The following is a 20,837-nucleotide window of genomic DNA, read 5'->3' on the forward strand; positions in this document are numbered from 1 at the left end:
GTGGCCATTCGTGTTGAGTCAAATGTATGTATAAAAAATCTGTGTATAACAAGGTTGGACAACTCACTCAGTTCACTACGTATGGATGCATTTTTTTGATATTTGGAAGCTTTTTTAGATATTTACACATATAATGTTTATTGTTTATAGCTTATCAGCAATAGCATAGATGGCTTATGGTTCCTTATTTTTTGGTGGTTGGCAACCTTCAGTCTCGAAAGACTATGGTGCACATAGTACAGCACCCAGTATTCCCAAGCGGTCTCCCATCCAAGTAGTAACCAGGCCTGACCCTGCTTAGCTTCCAAGATCAGATGAGATTGGGCATGTGCAGGGTGGTAATGTTTATGTAATTCATTTGTGTTTATTCTTTTTTCTTTTCTTTTTCCTTTTTCCTTTTTTTAGTGTGTGTGTGTGTGTGTGTGTGTGTGTGTGTGTGTGTGAATGTTGTTCACTAATAAAGGAGGGGAATAAAAAAAACTAGCTGTATCCTTGTTGGACACATTATGCCATTCTCTGTGAGTCAAGGGCCCAAGACCTGCTCTCTGTTCACTGCAGGGGTTCGAGTGGGGGCCATTCTTGAAACCAGAGCCATCATCACTGATGGCAGTGAGACATGGGAGACATCATGCTCCTGTGAGTTTTTCCTGTGCTCCTGACCCCTCTGCGAAACACACCCCTTTCCTCTCCCTCCTGATTTACAGGGATGCAGTAAGCATTTCCCCAGTTTTCTGTTAATGATTCTGCAATAAAAAATATGTCAAAGTTCCTTCGATGAATGCGAGCAAAGCCTTTTCTAATCCAAAGGGGGATTAGAGGTGAGAGGTGCTGTTTTATTGGTGATCCCTTTTAAGTCACTTTCCCTTTGTTTTGGTGCCTCCTGCCTTCCACCATCAAAGTGACAAGGAAAGTCTATAAATCTCTCAACTTTAATCCTTTCTTTTCTTGTATTTTCCATGCAGAAGTCTTGGTCCCAGTAGACTCTTTGGGTGCATTTTAGCACACTGAGACACTGGCTTTCGTGATTGGCTCAATTCTATTTGGATGGTGCACCAACATTGACACAAAACCCGTCATAGTAGTGTAGCTAAGGGGAGCTGGGGGGTGTAGCTAGATGGGTTGCAAAGCACTGAGTTTCGTGGGGAGCCTCATGCAAAGGACCTCTCCCCCTCCCCTTTCTTCAGAGCCAGGCTCTCCCTGGCTGGAATGGCTCCAAAGGGGAGGAAGAGAGGCGCCTTGCATGCTGTGGTGAGGTTCCCTGAAAAACTTAGTGCTTTGCATCCTCTATAGCTACACCACCACCAGGGGGGTCAATTGCCCTAGGTGCCATGTCTGGGGGTCTCTAACCAATATTTATTTACTTATTTAATTAAGGGTGCAATCCTAACCCCTTATGTCAATGCTTTCCAGCACTGACTTAAGGGCAATGCAGCTCTGAGGGAACAAACATTCCCTGATTTTGAGGAGGCCTCCGTGAGTGACACCCAACTGCAGGATGCAGCACATGTCCCATTGGCACTACTATGCCAGTGCTGGAAAGCACTGACATAAGGGGTTAGGATTGCGCCCTTAATTTGATTTCTTTGTGGAGGGGGACTACAAAATCTTCTTTGACCTGGTAATCCTGGCTGCAACTTTCAATTTATTTTAGACTCATGAAAATCAGAGGACTGCCACTTCCCCTAAAGATGGAAAAGTTGCTGTGATGGGGGGAGGGTCCATCACCTGAAGAGTCTTAGTTTGAAGAGGGAGCACGTAGGACTGCACCTTAATCTCCCTATCTGGGGTGGTGGTGGAGGAAAGGGGAGATATTGTTTTCAAATGTTCTAAATACATTTTTTAAATGAGCTTGGGTTCATCAGAGAGCACCAGGCATTCTGGGACTTCTGGAACGGCTAGATACACCAGCACTGTCCCCTAGTGGGCATGTGTGTTGCAGCCCCAGATGCTCACCACATGCCCTGGGCAAGAATCTGCCAATTGGGAGAAAGGTGCCATGCCAGAGGTGTGCTGCTGTGAACCAAAAAGTTGTGCTGTGGAGAGATGTTTGTAGAACATCTTTGTACACAGTTTGTAGAAACTACAGTTTGCATCACCCGATGCAAGAGCTAATTGTATCCTCCTCAGTGGCGTCACTAGAGTTCGTGTCACCTGGTGCGGGATGCCAGTGCGTCACCCCCCATGCAGTGGGCGGGGCAACACCCCAGGTGGTGGGCATGGTGATGTACCATCACTCCACCCCACACTGGTTTTTGGGCTGTACCTTTTGATCGAACAAAGATAGAACACATTCTGCATGAAATTACGCATTGATTGATCTGTAACAGGGGTGTCCAAAGTTTTTGGCAGGAGGGCCACATCATCTCTCTGTCACTGTGTCGGGGGGCCAGGGAAAAAAAAGAATTAATTGACATTTAAAATTTGTATAAATTTACATAGATTTACATAAATGAATATATTAAGGATGAACTTATATGATTTAATGAAGGTCTTACAATAGTTCAAGGCCTATAAAAGGCCTTGCACAAAGCAAGGCTGGCCTTTTCTTTGCTGCTGCTACTGCATCACAGACATGAAACAACAAGCAGTGGAGAGAGCCCTCATCCCACAGCTCACGTGAGAGGTCAAGCAGTTGTCCTCACGCTGAGAACAGTTGCGTCGGGCCAGTGTGAGTTCCAACAAATCTCCGGAGGGCCAGAGGCTCATTGGAGACTGGGGTCTCCCTGAGGGCCGCATTGAGAGGCCTTGAGGGCCGCAAGTGGCCCCAGGGCCGGGGTTTGGGCACCCCTGATCTATAACATGATGGCATTATTCCTCCAAACTGTGATTTTAGTGATTTTGGTCCCTAGTGATGTCATGCACACCCCAACTTACTAACACTTTATTGCAGCAGTTCTCAAACTTTGAGTGCTGGGATCCACTTTTTAGAATGACAATCTGTCCAAGACCCACCAGAAGTGATGTCAAGGTAGAAGTGTCATCATCAGGCAAATTAAAATAAATAAGTATAAATAATTAAAGTAAAACAAATAATTAAACAAGTAGAAGCCAGCCCTGCTCCACCAAGTGAATTTCCTCTGTAGCCTGCCTGCAATAACACCCTCCCTCCAAAACCAGTAAGGTTTTCAGCTCTACCCAGTGCCCAGTTCAATTTAAGAACTTTTGTTTAAACCAGATCACTGTCAGGCTTTGCAAGTCTCAGAAAGGTTCATCTTATCAGCTGAAGCCTGTTTTGATCCTTTTTAGTGGGGGGGGGGGCAGACTGCCTTCTGGAGCACTTGTGGAGCTCCAGTTCCATCAGATCAGGACCATTCTGGTAGCCTTGCACTCTCCTTCACCTGATCTTACACACCAGCCAAGGCACGTTTGCTTACTTGCAAACCGTAAATGCAACCATGAGGCTTAGTTTTGCTTTCCTTAGGGCTCAATACATTCATCTGCTTGGAGGCAGGAACTTCCTTCTCAGGTGTTTTTGGAGGCTGCATTCATTGGATCGGGACCATTCTGGTGTCATTGGATTCCTCTCAGCCTGCCCTTTCCGACAGACTAAGGTAAGTTTGCCCGCTCACGAGTAAACGCGTGATACGGCTCACTTTGACTTTCCATAGGGATCCATGCATTTTTTGTTCTCCAGTATTTTGGCCATAACTTTTGATAGAGAGGAGATATTTCACTCTCGTTTTTTGCATTGCATTCCGCTCGAAATTCTGCATCCAACAGTATATAATATGATGACTTTACACTTACCGACATTGAAGCGCATCTGCCATTTTGCTGCCCATTCTGCCAGTCTGGAGAGATCCTTCTGGAGCTCCTCACAATCACTTCTGGTCTTCACCACTCGAAAAAGTTGGGTGCAAACTTAGCCACCTCACTTCTCACCCCTGTCTCCAGGTTGAAAAGCACTGGTCCCAGGACAGATCCTTGGGGCACACCGCTTTTCACCTCTCTCCATTGTGAAAATTGCCCATTGACACCCACTCTGTTTCCTTGTCTTCAACCAGGTCTCAATCCAGGAGAGGACCTGCCCTCTAATTCCCTGACTGTGGAGTTTCTTCAGTGAGGGACCGTGTCGAATGCCTTCTGAAAGTCCAGATATATAATGTCCATGGGTTCTCCCGCATCCACATGCCTGTTGACCTTTTCAGAGAATTCTAAAAGGTTTGTGAGGCAAGACTTACCCTTACAGAAGCCAGGCAGATTCTCCCTCAGCAAGGCCTGTTTGTCTATGTGTTTTGAGATTCTATCTTTCATGAGGTATTCCACCATCTTACCCAGTTAGATGTTAGGCTGACTGGCCTATAGTTTCCTGGGTCCCCCCTCTTTCCCTTTTTAAGATCGGCATGACATTTACTATCCTCCAATCCTCTGGCACTGTGGCCGTTTTGAGGGACAACTTGCATATTTTAGTCAAGAGATCAGCAACTTCATTCTTCAATTCCTTAATAACTTTTGGGTGGATGCCATCAGGGCCCGGTGACTTATTGATCTTTAATTTATCAATGAGGTTTGAAACATCTTCTCTTTTAACCTCTATCCGACTTAATTCCTTGGTCAGGAGGGGCCATTCGGGCAGCGGTATGCAAAGTGGTATGTCTTCTTTGCCATGAAGACAGATGCAAAGAACTCATTCAATTTCTCTGCCATCTCTCCTTTTATTTCCCCTTTCCCCCCCCTCATTACTCAGAGGGCCAACCACTTCTCTGGCAGGTTTCCTGCTTCTAACATATTTGAAGAAGCTTTTATTATTCCCCTTAATGTTGCTGGCCATGCGTTCCTCATAGTCTCTCTTGGCCTCCCGTATCACCTTCTTACATTTCTTTTGCCAAAGTTTATGTTCCTTTTTATTCTCCTCATTAGGGCAAGACTTCCATTTATGGAAGGAAGATTCCTTGCCCTTTACGGCCTCTCTAACTTGACTGGTTAGCCATGCGGACACCCTCCTGGACTTACTCAAGCCCTTCTTCCTTTGCGGTATACACTTCTGCTGCGCCTCTATTACTGTTGATTTGAGCAACCTCCATGCTCAAATGTAGAGACTTGACTCTTTTTACCTTCCCTTTCAACCTCCTTCTAACCAGCCTCCTCATTTGAGGGAATTTCGCTCTTCAGAAGTCAAGGGTTTTTGTGAGAGATTTGCCCGGTATTCTTCCCCTGACATGCATGTCGAAACATGACTCCGTAACATTGACATCTCTAACCAGGTCCTGAGTACCGCACAATATTAAATCCAGAGTCACCTGTCCTCTGGTGGGCTCCATGACTAGCTGCTCTAAGGCGCAGTCATTTAGCATGTCAAGGAATCTGATCTCCTTTTCGTGACCAGAACACAAATTGACCCAGTCAATATAATTGAAGTCTCCTGTCCATCCTTGTCAAGGAATCTGATCTCCTTTTCGGAAGATTCTTGGAATTCCTAACCTTATTCGTCTTTCTTCTATATTAATTATATTCTATTATAATATATAATTATATTATAGAAGAATTATATAGAATTATAGAAGAATTATATAGAATTATATAGAATTATATATTATATAATTAATATAGAAGAAAGATTATTCGTCTTTCTTCTATATTAATTATATTCATAATATATAATTATATATTATAATAGAATATAATTAATATAGAAGAAAGATGAATAAGGTTAGGAATTCCAAGAATTCCTATATAATTATAATTATAATTATTATATAATAATTATATTATTATAATTATATTATAATTATAATTATATAGAATTATATAATTCATATATAATTCTATATATATATATTAATAATATTCTATATTATATTCGGAAGATGTCCCTCCTTGTCAAGGAATCTGATCTCCTTTTCGGAAGATTCTTGGAATTCCTAACCTTATTCGTCTTTCTTCTATATTAATAGAGCTAGGTCTTCATCTTCCCTCCACCTATGCCTGGCTGTTAACATTTAAATTTTGGCTCAAAATTCACTTAACTCCGTCCTTTGATTCTCTTATTTCGGTTCTATTAAAGGATTCCTATGTCTCCTCTTGTTTTCGTTCAGTGGAAGCAAAACTCTCTTCCATTAATCTTTCTATCGAAGCATTAGCAGATTTAAGCTTACAACAAGCTTACAGTATTATTAGGGAGAATCTTTTCTTGGCTGAATTTAATTTTCTCAAAAGTACCCTCAATCCCATTTGTTCTCTTTTCTTTGGTCTATCTCCTCAACATGCTTTGACTTCTAATTACTTTTTCACTCTCACTAATCCACAGTTGAAAAGAGCCTTTTTGCTAGCCCGTTTTAACATATTTCCTTCCGCAGTACATTATGGTCATTTTTTGTGTATCCCTCGAGACAAACGTCTTTGTTTATTTTGTAAGGAAGTTCCAGACACTCTGTCTCATATATTATTTTTCTGTCCTCATCTCTCTTCTATACGAAAATTACATTTGGCCACTTGGTTTTCCTATTATCCTCCCTCATGTGAATTTTCTCTTTCAAGGTCTATGGAAGATGCTATTGGATCCTTGACATTTGCTATTGCCAGATACCTGGCTCTTGTTCTTTCAAAAACTCCTGCTCTTCGACAAGTTAATTTGCTATTGTAAAATGTGTGACCTGTTTTTTTTCACTTGCTTTGGGAATCCCAGAACACTTTATAGTTGATCCTAAGCCATGATTCCTGAGTCATAGTACTGGTTGGTTGAGCAGTTTACTTTTTGTGGATAGATTTTTCCTGATGCGTATCGCTTGTGTTGTATGCTTTTTGGTGTTATTGTTTGTAGAATTTGCTATAGATGTATTTATGCCATTAAAGGTCTACTAACTAACTAACTAAACTAATCCGTAGAGATTCTATGGAGTCGGACCCACCTTCAATCTCTACTTTGCTGGATTCTATCCCTTCCTTAACATAAATGGCCACCCCACCTCCAACCCGCCCCTCCCTGTCCCTCCTGTAGAGTTTATAGCCTGGGATTGCTGTATCCCACTTGGGTGGAATCCCTACGCATTCCACCAGGTTTCCATTATGCCCACTATGTCAATGTCCTTGCTGTGTCATAACATCTTATTGACTCCCTGCAAAATCAGTTTCCTTGGTCAGTGTTGAGTTAAGCAAATCCACTTTTTGTTACGTTAGGCAGTTGTGTTTTCCTTGTCGGGTTAATTAGCCATAATGTTTGATAGAATACAGACAATTCAACACAACTCAACACAATGTGCTGAAATCTTTTCAATGATATATAACATGATGGTATTGTTTGTAAACACAAATTTTCCAAAAGGTTTCCAAAATTTTGGCCACTAGTTGTGTCACCCCCCCAGGGTGTTGCCCGGTCTGACCCCCCTGCACCCTGTAATGATGCACTAGGAGACCTTTCCTCTCACAAGGTGTTTGATGCTGCTCTGAAGGCTAAGGAATTCCCTGTATGGGGAGTGGAAGGGACCCTGGAGCAGCGGTGGTGGCAGCCAAGGGGGCTCAAAAGAGCAGCCTGTACCTGTGAAGGACCAATGTAGTGCTGAGTAGTCTAGAAAAGTAATTCTCAAGTTTTTAACACCGGGACCCACTTTTTAGAATGACAATCTGTCAGGACCCATCAGAAGTGATGTCATGACCGGAAGTGGCATCATGCAAGAAAATTTTTTACAATCCAAGGATGCAATTCTACCCACACTTACCCAGGAGTAAGTCCCACTTACTATTATTGTTAAAGGAAAAACATCATAGCCTGTCAAAAGTACAGATCTGTAACATTTCCCCAAATGCAGTCACATACCATGGTGGCATCAAGTCTAATTTATTAAGAATAAAATATTGAAATGAATAGTAACCCATCTGAAATTGACTCGCGACCCATCTAGTGGGTCCGGATCCATAGTTTGAGAAACTCTGCTCCAGGAGAAGGTGGCAGCTGCCCTAGGAAGTCATCCAGAGGAGAGAGCGAGGAAGCAGGTGTAGCACACACCTCCCATCTCCCTATACCTGACCGAGACACAAAAGGCTGGAGAGGGAGGGAGAAAGGGAGTGTGTGACCATCTTGTAAGGATTGGGGGACCAGCCCTCCTTGGACTTAGGCATGAAGGAAAAGTTAGGCTGCAGGTAAAGCACCTGTGAAAGACAGGCTCTACTGCCAAGGCCCTGATCCAAATCCCCCCTCTGTGGCTACTCTTGTGTAAATGATGGCAGACATTCTCAGTGGCATCTCATAATGGCAGGCATTAAGGCATCTGGCACTCAGAGACACAAAAATTTTTAACACCCCCCAATTTTTTAACACCCCCTGACACCCCCATAAAATTCTTAGAAGGAAGTGCCTTTCGGAGACCTCTAAAACCTCAAGATGTGGGTACCCAGGGCAATGTCCCCTGTCCCTCTTTAGCTAGGCCACTGGGTGTTCTCATCACAGAACTTCCATGCCTTGCCTAGCTGGATGCTCAAGTCCTGATGCAAGCAAGATGGCACTTGGGTTTGAGACTCCCCAGCCACCAGCTGAAACGTGAGACAGAATCTGGTTTTCTTCTGAACATACAGTCACTGCATTCAGAACAAGCATAAAAGGGCCATGAAATATAGCAAGATAATGGACTGCGGCAGGTATTGAAGAGAGTCTGTGGAATGCTATAAATCCCGCAAAACCTCAAGCACAGGGCCAGGCTGGGCAGAAAAGGCACAATATGTTTTGTTAATCATTCTGAACTGCTGACCCATCCCTGCTGCAGTCCCCAAATCTCTGGCATTAGGCACCTGTCTTTCAAGCCATGATTAACACTTTCCCAAATTTCCCAGATCGTTTAATAAAAGTTGGACATGACATGCAGGTAATTGCTTCCAAATGGCCAGGCCATTGGGTGGGTGCTTGGGTGCACTTTCGGAGGTGCCTGTCCTTGCCCATGTTTGAAGAACCCCTTCAAACATTCACACAATCCAGAAAAATTACAGGGGTTTAGGGCTGTTCAGTTATCTCACCTCAAGATCTTGTCAAAACTAAAGTATTAGGTAGGACCTCTGAATTAAAGAATTGCAGCCCAAGTGACTGAGCAGAAAAATATTCCCTAATTAGGAACAAAAGTTCATCTTGGACATGACTGTGGGCACTGGGGGTGACTGAGGAAGAAAGTTGGGGCGTGATCTGGTCACAGGGAGGTGTTTCAAAGTGCGATTGGTTTCAGCAGTTGTGCTTAGCCTGCTTGTGGAAATCAATGAGGAACATGTGGAATATTCCATTGGACAGCCATGACTTATCATTTCAATCTTGCAAAAGCAATTGGGAAGGAGAGAGCGATTTGGCCCCCATTTATTTCCACAAGAGGACACGGCCACCTTTTATCCAGTGACATACCCAGGGCTGCTGGGTTGTGACGTCATACAACATCATGATGTCACTTCCGGGTTCTCACAGCTGCTTTCTGAATTACAAAGTGGCTGGAGCTTGAAGACTCAGGAAGCAACTGGAGCATGTGGTGCACTCTCAGCTGTAGCTGGTGGCCCCCTTCAAGTGGCACCCAGGGCACATGCCCTGGTTTGCCATATCCTAGATACGCCACTGCTTTTATCAAGACCTTGGTCCATCTAGCTCAGCAGGGCCTGCACTGAGTGGCAGAAGTCCTGCTGCATATCAGGCAGAGAGGAATCCTTCTTATGCATCTATGGAGATGCTGCCAAGGACTGTACCTGGGATTTTCTGTATGTCGAACACGGGGCTCTGCCAGTAAGTTATGGGCCCACCCAATTTCCCTCCCCTCTCTGTTGCTGCTGCTGTGTTGAATTTCAGATTGCAAGTCTCAGGGCATTATTTGTGTTGGGGTGAAAATACTGCAGGAAGAGGCATCTTATGCCCCCCCCCCAAGTCCCACACTCATCATCACCATCAATTCTTCCCCCAACATTTTTGGAGAAACGGGCTATGTGTACTTGGCCAATTCCAAACATGGGCCCCTTCTATGCTGGGCCAAAGCAGGAAGATTTTTTTATTTCCTCTAGCACCCCATGCAAACATGCTCTTTCTGCCACATACGGCACAAACCGAGGCATGCCTCTTCAGAAGTAAGGACCAGGGGGCTTACTCCCAGGAAAGTGTGTTTAGGAGGATCGCAGCCTGAGTTAAGGTCTCTGCAACCCAGTTCGTGGGGTTTTCATTGCAGGAGCTGTGAGTCAAATGCTCTGCACTCTCCAGCTGTCACCGTTCCCAGCTGATTTATTCTTCTTTTATTATTCTTCCCCTTCCCCACACCCCTGCCTCACCCTCCTCTCCCATTCCAATTAAAATCACCACCATCAATCCATCACTTCTCAGGTGATAGCTCCATAAATCTGGGGGTGTGAAGGTTTGTGCCACGCAAAGGCAGTGCAAGCTTGGCTTTTTACTGAGCGTCTTACTTTATGTGCTCAGACATCCCTTCCCCATTTATTTTTTTTAAGAAAGTAAAATTAAACAGTAAGCCCAGATTTGAAGGCTATCTCCTAAATGTCACTGAGACCGCCAGTACAAAATGGAAGTAAAGCATAAGGTTTCTGAAAGGGGCTGGAGGAAATCCTTCTTGTCTTTGTAGTATTTCAAATAATTAACACCAGACTGAAGGCCTCGTTTACAATCCAGATTGTTCTCCTGATCTTGGGGGCATCAGGGCAAGAGGACTGCATTACATCTTGTTCAGGGTGCAATTCACCAAAAGTTGATTTTTTTTGGTATAAAATGCCATCTGTAGGTGAGGCACTTTGCATCGAAAATGCATGGAACATCATCTTGTGCCAAAGGCACCTACCTAGTCTAAAGGAGATGCGAGGGAGACACAAAAAGAGGGAGAAGGAGGTGGATGCAGAGAGAAAAAGAGAGAGAGAAAAACTCGGGGAGAAGCAGGGCTGGCCCATGTGTGAGGCCAACTGAAATGGTTGCTTCAGGCAGCAAGTGGGTCCATCTATTTACCTCTGCTGCTCCTCCTCCGTACACTCCCTGGATTGGAAAAAGAAGACAGGGGCAGAAAGGAAGAGGAAATGTGGAAGGGAGGGGAATGCGGAGTTAGAACATTGGAGGGGCAGAGGCCGGCCCAGACATCAGACATCATCAGCATTTGACATGTGCCTCAGGCATCAGGAGTTCTTAGATTATGGGGAGATTATGTGACACATGGACACATACTTAGGCCTAGTTCCAGCCTAGGGAATAAGGGGGGGGGGAGGCTTCATACAAACAGTAGATCTGAGTGAGCTATTTTTCTGAGGACAGGACAAAAACATAACAAGTTTTGGATGTTACCCAAAAAAGCAGTGCTCTCAGACACATGAATGCTGAAATGTCAATGCTCACAGCTTTATTGGGGTCAGGGCTCACTTTACACTGCCAAAATACTGGCTGCCAAATGCAGTAACATGAAGGACTCTGCCCTGAGGAGGTTACAGTCTGTGCCATAAGATCCAGAATCTGATTATAATTACAGTTTGCTGTGCCAGAATATGTGAAAAGCAGGTCTTACATCCCAGGGATGTAAATAAAGCCTGGAGCGTAGCAGGCATCTTCCCTTACTACTGAGTAATTTCAACCAGCTCACACAGAGGAGATTAGCAGGAGAGATCCCAGGGCAAACAGTCCTATGACTTCAATCTTGATATCTCTCACTTGAGAAAACTGAGTACTAATTATAGGCTCTATTCCTAAAAACAGAGGCTGTCTGAGGTCCAGAAGAACTTATAATATCTCCAGCATTCCTATTTATATTCCATCCAATTATTATGCTTTTTTTTGTGTGGGCTTCACCTCCCACAAACCTGGATTGGAAAGAGGGGAGGGAGAGCGGAGAGGGAGAGGAAATGTGTGGAGGGGAGCAGAGTGGGAGGAACTAAAGTATTGGAGAGTGAGAGGAGCAGAGGTTGGCAAGGAAGGGGGCAGCACTTGTGACACCAACTCAGGAAGTCTCAGGCAGGCCTTTGTCCTCTTCCCAATCTCTGGAATCCTGGATTCAAAATAAGAAATGCACAGTCCGTTACAGCGTAATCCATGTTTTCTCAGAATTAAATTCCATGTATTCATTTATGGCTTTCTCACAGGGAAGGGTGCATTTGATAGCAACCTTAGGCTTCCATCTAAGCCTGCTTACTTGGGAATAAGTTCCATTGGACTCAGCAAGAGCTACTACTGAGTAAAAGTGCTTGAATGAGTCACTGGCATCACTTGATTCAGCAGACATCATCCATGAAATCTCATCAACTATTCAGTCAAATACAAACTATTTTTACATGCTGACTATGGAATACTTAGTGCCCATGCATGTCAGGTACAAACATGTCAGATCCTACCCACTACTGCATGCCACCCGTTTACACGCAAACGATCGTGCATGATCAAATATCAAAACTGGAACTCAGAGAAATTAAACGTTTGGAATTCAGTGGGCTCTCTGTATCTGCAGAGATTCATTCCAGGACCCCCCATGGATACCAAAACCTATGGATGCTGGAGTCCTGGGAGGGGCAGGTCCTCTGGCCCACTCCATAGGCCCCCCCCAGAAAGCCACATCGTTCATGTCCTCGACTTCCAATGGGGTTCTGGAGTATTGGGAAGGTTGGCCTTCCTATGCTTCAGAACACCTCCTGGATGCCACCAGAAGTGGCTTCCAGTCGCGTTCTGGAGGGCTTGACCTGCATGGATGGTGGAATCTATGGATGCCGAGCTTGCACATACCAAGTTATGTGCTGAGCTTGCACATAACTCACTGTATATTCAACAATTCTTTGAGCACCCTAGTGTTATGCACTCTCAAAATTCAGAGGGAAAAATTTGGGAGAGAGCCATTTGGCCGAAGTTGAGCTGGTTTGCTGAGAAACTTTCTGGGACCCCCATTGGGGACCTCCCCCGATTCACGTGCACCTTGAACTCCATCAGGAAAGGAAGACAGAAGATAAGAGCATCTTCCCGCACCTTCAGGGATGATGAGAGAGCATGTCGTTCTGATGTCTCCCCCTCATTTCAAAACATTTCCAGCAAAGTTTCTTGGTCCCTTTAGGATTTGGGATGGGAGGGCACAACTTGATTAAGGAGGATTGCCTAACTTAGCCAAATTACCTATCTCCTCCTCATATAGCAACCTCCCTAAATTTTTTGATTCATCCTCAAAGGGCCTACTCCATATTTTCCTTCCCGGGGCTTTCCAAGTGGTTGTGCCCTTGGAATCCCTCCCCCCACCTAAATTTTGCTTGGTGCTTGTTTTCTTTTCAGTGCCTGATGAAAAATGTTTTCTTTGCTGGAGCCTTTTAAATGAACTTGTTGACAATTTAATTCTTTGTGTGCACTTTAATTCCCATGACTTGCACTTATTCATTTTGCTTCTGAAATGGCGCTCTGAGTGTCTTGGGTGAAGAGCAAGATGTGTAAATATAAATGTGTAAATGTGTAAATATAAATGAATATATTACTTTGGGCAGGATCAGAGGAGAGACCTACTGGGTTCATTGAGAGCCCCATTACCTGCCCCCCCCAATAATTCCAACATAGTACAATGATGTGAGCTTGTCCAGATCATGCCCACAGTTTTTGTTTGTTTGTATTTAAGTGAGTGAGTTGCAGGCATGGGGAGGGGGAAATCTGCTGCCGTCCCTGCTAGCCAGGCCAAGCACATGTTGCTGCCTGTTACGATCCCAATTTCATGCTCCTAATGGCCCTGACACGCACACAGCCGGCAGGAAATATCGGGTGGCAGTTCTTGTGTGAAGGGCAAGAGGGTGGGGTGTGGCAGGCTGAAAAGCACAAATTGGAAGAAAGTTGAGACATTCCAGGGTCCAGCCAGGACTTGGCACGGATCAAGGAGAGGTCTGGAAAAAGGCATTCCTCTGTTGTGGGCACCAGGGGGCGCTGTTAGCCATAAGCTAGATATTTTCCAGAGTCTCTTAAAATATGCATTGACCAGGTGAACCTCTGACCAATCCAGAGACTGATGACAAGTACCTGGTTTTTCTTTCTTTGGTTCTTTCTTTTTCTATTTTTTTACACAGGGAAAAATGCAGAAAATGTTAAGAGAAAAAAAGCTTCATTTTAAAACTTCTGTTGTGATACTATTTTGAGGGTTGTGCAAAATGTCGTCCATTTTTGCTTTTGGTGATCATGTTAAGGGAGAAATACTCTCCCTGATACGCTGATTTTGCCTTTTTTGCTCTTTCTTTCTTGCACCTCCCTGTGGCTGTTTGACCAGATCTTTTTTTCCCCACCTCAACCCACCAGAGAGAATCACACACAGGAAGTAAAAGTAAATAAAAGAAAATACTGTAGACACTCGCCTATAGTAGTTAATTTTTTGCCAAGTAATCAAGCTCAAATTATCACTTCGCCTTATCTCTGGGTCAATCAGAGGGCAGAGCCTCTGAACTCTGAAAAGTTTTGTTTCTTGTTTCTTTCTCAAGCAGCAGGCAAGCACCACAGCGATCATTTGTTTCTACAGCAACTGGGAAATTCCAGTCAAAGTTATTCTCCTTCCCTTTTGCAAATGCTTGCATGTTTTTTTCAACACCAGGATGACCTTTCCATTTGAAACAAAGTCCCAGGCTACAATTAAATAGTGCACCATTATTTAAGAATAACACCCATGGAAAGCAGTGGGTCTACTTCTGAGTAGAAAGTGTTGCAAATATATGCAACTGCTGTGAATTGAATTGCACTCTCTCAGTTATATGTTATGGGTTGTGTGTTGTATGTAGAGCTTCTGGCTTAACACACCAGACACCTTAAAGGTGGATTTGATTCATGGATCTCTCCCAACCTTTTTCACTTGCATATCCCTTGGCAGCCCAATTCCATAAATTGTACCCTTCATCAAAATTGTAGCAAAATGTTTGTTACATTTATAACATCTCCTCTCTATGAAAAACCAGACTTCATGTATTCATTCCAAATTTTCTCTTTTCATCTGTTTTCATCTCATCTTTGCACTGAGAAATTCTGGGTGATTGATCACTTTCCATATTATGTTTCAGCGTTTTTACTGTGCTGGTTTTCAGTCACTGGTTCATAGATGAATTGATGACCAAAAACTAGCTATTGGTGGGGCTGTCACAGCCAACTAGCTACCTCCCTTCCTGCCTTGTTGGTCCTTGCAAGACGTTCCTGTCTTGCAAGGCATTCTGGAGCATGATCTGCCTTTTTCTGCCATTATTCCATTCTTTTTCAAGTACCCCTAAAGGTCCTGTTGAGTGCCCCTGGGGGTTCATGAATCTCAGGTTGGTGAATATACGGTGAATAAAAGGAAGGAGCTCTCAAGCTGCAGAGAAGGAGGACTGATTAACCAGCACATTTCATCCTGTTCAGCTCTTCTTGAGGTGAAAGCAGGCCTCTTTCCATCAGCGGCCAGACCTGTAGCATAGCAATGGGGGTTGGTGTGGTCTGCCCCGAGTGCAGACCTGCTAATGCAGGCAGCCCTTCTCTCTTTTTTTACTTGCCCTGGATGCACTAGCTACGCCACTGGTGCTCTGGGAGCCGCCAGCAGGATGATTGCCCCTCTTTGACCCAGGAATCATCCACAATATTCAAGGTACACACTGATTTGTCATCTAACAATCAGAACTGACAGTCCATCCATCAGAGCTTCTGGCCACAGATCTGTATAGTCCCCATTTCAAGTCAGTGGCTGCCATGTCATTGCATGGGGGGTGAATTCCACATTTGAAAGACACATTGTGTTAAATAGGCCAGGGTTTCACCTCTCCTGCACCTGCTGCCAATTGGTACTGCCCCACCAGCAGCCACTCCAACTGGGCTTTGTTGGACCAGCTGCCCTTTGGTTTCCCATCTTGCAGAACTATCTCCTACAGCAGCAGACCTGCCATTCACCGAATGGGGCAAATACCCCAGGCCTCCAAGACTGTATGGAAGCCTTAATGAGGCTCCTGATGCGGTCAGAAACCGAGCTTCCAGTTTACTAGAAAGCACAGTTTAAGACCACAGGGAAGCCTCAGACAGCTTCTCTGGTCAGCCCTGGAGCCACACAAGGCTCTTTGTTGCTCCAAGTAATTGGGGGGGGGGAGGTGACTTCACAGACCTTTGCCCCAGGGTGTCTTGAGGGAAGGTTTGCCACAGTCTCTTGCAGTCTCTTCAGGTGATGGCACTCCTGAAGAGAGCTTTGTGATCTCACGTGTTGGGAGTGATGGAAGGAACAAAACTAACTCTCACCTCTTGAATTTTGGGGTATTGGGACAATCGAGGTTCAAAATTCCCATGCCACTCCTTCAATATGGCTACTGCAATGTTTCCCCCAGAATGCCCTGCAAAGATGACATAGTACAGTTTGGGGAGAGGGGAGGTGCCAGCCGGGATAAGCGCCAGTGAGTTTCACTTCCCACCTATCCTGCAAAATCACCCCTCATGCCCAAAGATTATTGAAATGCTCCCCTTGTAGGGAGGGGCTGTGAAACGGGGTGTTTCAGCCCATGTCAGCTCTTGACAGTCCAGGCAACGCACAAGAGACAAAAGGTGACTTTTGCTACATTCTAACCTGCCAATGGTGAACCTCTGGGAGCATGTGGGCAGTGCAGAAATATAGTCAGTCAATGGAAAAGTGTACACCAAAGGGCAAAAAATCATACCAAGAATTACAAATTAATTCCAAGACAGGAAGGAAAGCTCTCCTGATTCACCTCCTTGGTAGTCTTCCTAATTTTATAAGCCTCAGTCCATGTGCTCCTTCACACTACTTCAGCCTGCATCTGCTCTCAGCAAGGTCAGTTTAGTTTTGTGCCCTTTTCTCATTTTCTTCCAAGGCTGGGGCACACGAATCAACCCACAGGCCTTGGCAGCCAGTGCTCAAGGGACAAGCACAAAAATGTGCCAGGGGGAGGGAGAGAGTGAGTCGGAAAGGGCAGGATGTGGGCAGGTTTGAGGTTTGTGGTTGGCCATAAAAATGGCATGGATGTTTCCCTGGGGGATTTCGCTTGGGCTAGTCCTCCTGTTCTGCTCCCAAAGTGTGTGGGAACACCAAAATGCATATTTGTGGTCTGTGGTTGGCAGGCAGCACCCTGCTGTCACCAGTGGCTGGGTGACAGCCACTGCCTCCTCCTCCTCCTCCTCCTTTTCCTCTTCCTCATCCCCAATTGACAGGGAAGGCAGAAATCCTTTGCAGGTTTCTTAAGCAGGTAGGGGGCTTGATGTTAGGTGTCTGCCCAAACTGCCTCCTCCATGAGAAGAACCTTGGCGGAAGCTGTGACCCTTGAGAATGATGTGCTGAGAAAATGCTCCTCTCCCAAGGTGTGAAATGGCCAGGTGTGAAAGGGAAGCCAAGTCTAGCCCAGCAGCAGGAGGACACAGCAGGAGGAACAAGTGATTTAAGAGGTCATTAGTTTCATTCTAAACACAAGGACTCCAGCAAGGCTGAACCAGAGTCAAGGGCCATCTCAGCAAGTGCCATGTTTCTAATGGCGGTCAACAATGGGAAGCACTAAGCAGCAGCCTTGAAGGTTTCCAAGTGGGTATCCGAGAATCAAGAGTCATTTGATCAAAGAGAGTCCCCTTAGCTGGGGACAGACTTAGAGCCCTGGACAGACTGTTCACATGAATCACACCAAGGATCACTCCAGAAGGATCTCTCCAAACTGGGAGACTGGGCAGCAAAATGGCAGATGCGTTTCAATGTAAATAAGTGTAAAGTCATGCACATTGGGGCAAAGAATCTCAACTAATGGGTTCTGAGCTGTCTGAGACAGATCAGAAGAGAGATCTTGGGATCCTTGTGAAAGGCTTGATGAAAGTGTCGACCCAATGTGCGGCAGCAGTGAAGAGGGTTAATTCCATGCTTGGGATCATTAGGAAAGGCATTGAGAATAAGACAGCTAATATTGTAATGCCGTTGTACATTTGTGTACAAATGGTAAGGCCACACCTGGAGTATTCTGTCATCACATCTCAAAAAGGTTGCCACATCTCAAAAAGATGGAAAAGGTGCAGAAGAGAGCAACCAAAATGGGCTGGGCTGTGCCACAGCACAGTGATTGAAAATGGCTGCTGTAGATAGTGGCATTGTTTTGTTCATCCCTTGGACTTCCTTGGGGTCAGTATTGCTTATCTTTGTATAACAAACATACTGTCCTAAACTGATGGTCAGAGGCCCCTTTTCAGGTTTGAGTCACAGGGCCTGCCTCCAGCTTTGGACTGTGGTTCTCTGCTTGGGGTTTTTTTGGGTAGAGGGTTTTCCGGTACAGCTGCACCTCCCTTCCCAGTCCGCAGCTTGCTGAATTTGCTCTCCACCTCTGCCAGGGCTTCACCTGCTCTGCCTGCTAGCAAATCATTTTGGCCCACCAGCACTGCATCTCCTGCCACCATTTTTGTGCCAGGGCTTCAGGTGGCAAGGAGCAAGGGGGCCTGGCTGCTGCCAAGAACTGTCCATTTGGCTGCATTTGGGGGCAGGCCAAGTCCCTGCTGGAAGCCCGGCCAATTCTGAGAGAAAGGACCGAAAGGAGCCCCACACAAAAGCCGGCTTGTAGGCCTGGACGGGCACCTGACATTTGGGAGACCGCGTCTTCAACTCCCTAAATCTTCCCCATTTGAGTTTACTATATAATTTTTTAACAGCATAAAAAAGTGTGTTTGAGAAAAAAGGGGGTTGCGACAGCTGGGCCCGAGGTTTTCCAGGAGATGAACTCATGAACAACTGTTCAAAATAGCTTTATTCAGACAGCTATTAGCTCAGGCCACTGGGGAGCAACCAATTAAGCGAGATGATGGCATGCGGACAAGGCCCTGGCGCGGAACCAAAAACTGAAAGAGATAGGGGACAGGAAGGAACCAGCTCGGGAGGGAGGACTGCTTTAACCATTGAGGAGGAGACCCTCCTGTCAGCTGTTCAGCTCACAGAAGCTTTGTGTTGTGTCAAACAAAACGCTGGGGGAATGGAGCTGGCTGTTAAAGGGTCTGTAAAGTATAAGAACAAAAGAGTCCCACTGGATGGGCTAAGGGCCCATCTAGTGCAGCCTCCTATATTTCACAGTGGCTCACCAGATGCCTCAGGGAGCACTCAAGACCACAAGATACTTGCATCCTATTGCCACTCCCTTGTACCTGGCATTCAGAGGCAGCCTACTTCTAAAACCAGGAGGTTGCATGTACTTCCTTCCCATGACTTGTAACCGATGATGGACTTCTCCATCAATCTGTCCAATTCCCTTTCAAAGGTATCTTTGAAAGACCAGACACCATAACCACAACCTGTGGCAAGGAGGTCCACAGATTAATGGCACTCTGAGTAAAGAAATATTTCCTTTTGTTTGTTTTAATTCTCCCATTACTCAATTTTAGTGGATGTCAAACTTCGTTGGCTGGTTCCAGTAGCATCAGATCAAATAGCACCTTGTTACTCCCAAAGGGTTGACCTGTGGCATTGTTCTGCAGCTCTCCTAATATTAGAATTCAGGGCCCTCCAGAGAAATTGAGGGTGCAGCAGATTCAGGAGGGAAGTTTGCAGAATCGAGTCTTTGCAGCGGCAGTGTAACTTCATGCGCCAACACTGGGCAGCCCATTTCCTGGCTGGCCAGACAGTCCTGTTAGCAAAATGGTAGTGCAATGAAAACATGTGTTGGAGGAAGGGTCTTCTGCGGGTCAGGGGTTCACAGCACAAGCACATGCACATGCCTAAGTAGGCCTGGCCTCTTCTATTGAACCTGGCCTGCATACCCTGATTGTGGGCTTCTGAGACACTCACCCCAAGATAACAGGGTCCAATCCTGTCCAACTTTCCCATGCTGAAGTAGCAGTGCCAACATTCTGTGGTGCAGGGGAGTCACGGAGGTCTCCTCACAGTAAGGGAACTGCGTTGCGGCTGCATCAACACTGGAAAGTTGGATAGAATTGGGCCCTGAGGCAAGAGGGATTGTGGACAGTCCAACTTTATTTCACAGATTCCTATCCTGCCTTTCCAGCTGTGGGAAAAGCTTAAGGCAACGGTTCAGGAATGGGAACAGCTGGTACTCCAGCCTAAGCTGGCTGAAGGTGGTTTTTCAGTCTGCAGCTGCTATTTCAAGGAGCAAAGCGCCTCCAAGATTGCAAAGCTGCATTTTTCAAAGGGAAATGGGAATGCCAGCCCTTCAGAAAGCAGGTTGCAGCTGCATTTGTGGGTCTTGAGGCTTCCAGGAGCGCTTTTGTCCAAATTAAGTAAGAGGAAAAGAGGAAGCAGCAGCAGCAGAATAGAGTGTCTCAGAATAGAGCAGCAGAATAAGGCCTAGAGTGTCTACCACACGCTTGTCTAGACCACCACTCTCTCCTTTTCCACACTTCCTGTTTAACTCTCATCTTCAAATTCAGGGAGTGGGAAGTGGAGGTGCCCCCCTGATGATCCATTACATGAGGCAATCTGCCTCAGTGGGCCTTAGGTTGATCATCCTACAGGAGAATGACATGCAGGTTCAGATATTCTGAATGGAATTTTGAGGTCCATTACTGGCAAAACTAACTCCCTATGAAGCCTACTTCATACAACAATGTTGTATCTCATACAAGAAGAGATACAACAACCATCACCACCTCCAAGAAGACCTTGCTGTGCTGTCACAGATGAGCTGTGAGAGCTTTTTCAAGAATCCGACCACTCATTTTTGGCTTAAGGCATTTTTCTTTGAAAGGACAAAAAATAAAAATAAAAATGAAGTGGTCTGGACAAGGCATTAGGAAATGGACCAACTCTCCCTTGGCTGAGAGAAAACCTGGCCTAATGGGACTTTTTTTTAGCTCATCAGCATTACGATTAATCTTGAGAAATAAAATTTAAAGGGATTGACACAAAGGCAGAACCTGCCAGCATTTGCCTCACTTGCCTCCTAGCCATGCATTACCTCATGTCTTAAGTGGACAGGCAAAAAGACGCTCTCTTGAAAAGGCATCTTCTTCTATTGGTCCAGTC

The 20,837-nt window shown here is 45.3% G+C and overlaps 1 pseudogene; it reads right to left on the reverse strand.

Annotated features, from left to right (window-relative positions):
- Positions 1-236: 236 nt before the first annotated feature.
- LOC136634122 (5S ribosomal RNA) lies at positions 237-352 on the reverse strand (annotated as a pseudogene).
- Between the last annotated feature and the right edge of the window lie 20,485 nt (positions 353-20,837).

This window comes from Tiliqua scincoides, chromosome 13 (assembly GCF_035046505.1).
Source record: "Tiliqua scincoides isolate rTilSci1 chromosome 13, rTilSci1.hap2, whole genome shotgun sequence".
Taxonomy (NCBI): domain Eukaryota; kingdom Metazoa; phylum Chordata; class Lepidosauria; order Squamata; family Scincidae; genus Tiliqua; species Tiliqua scincoides.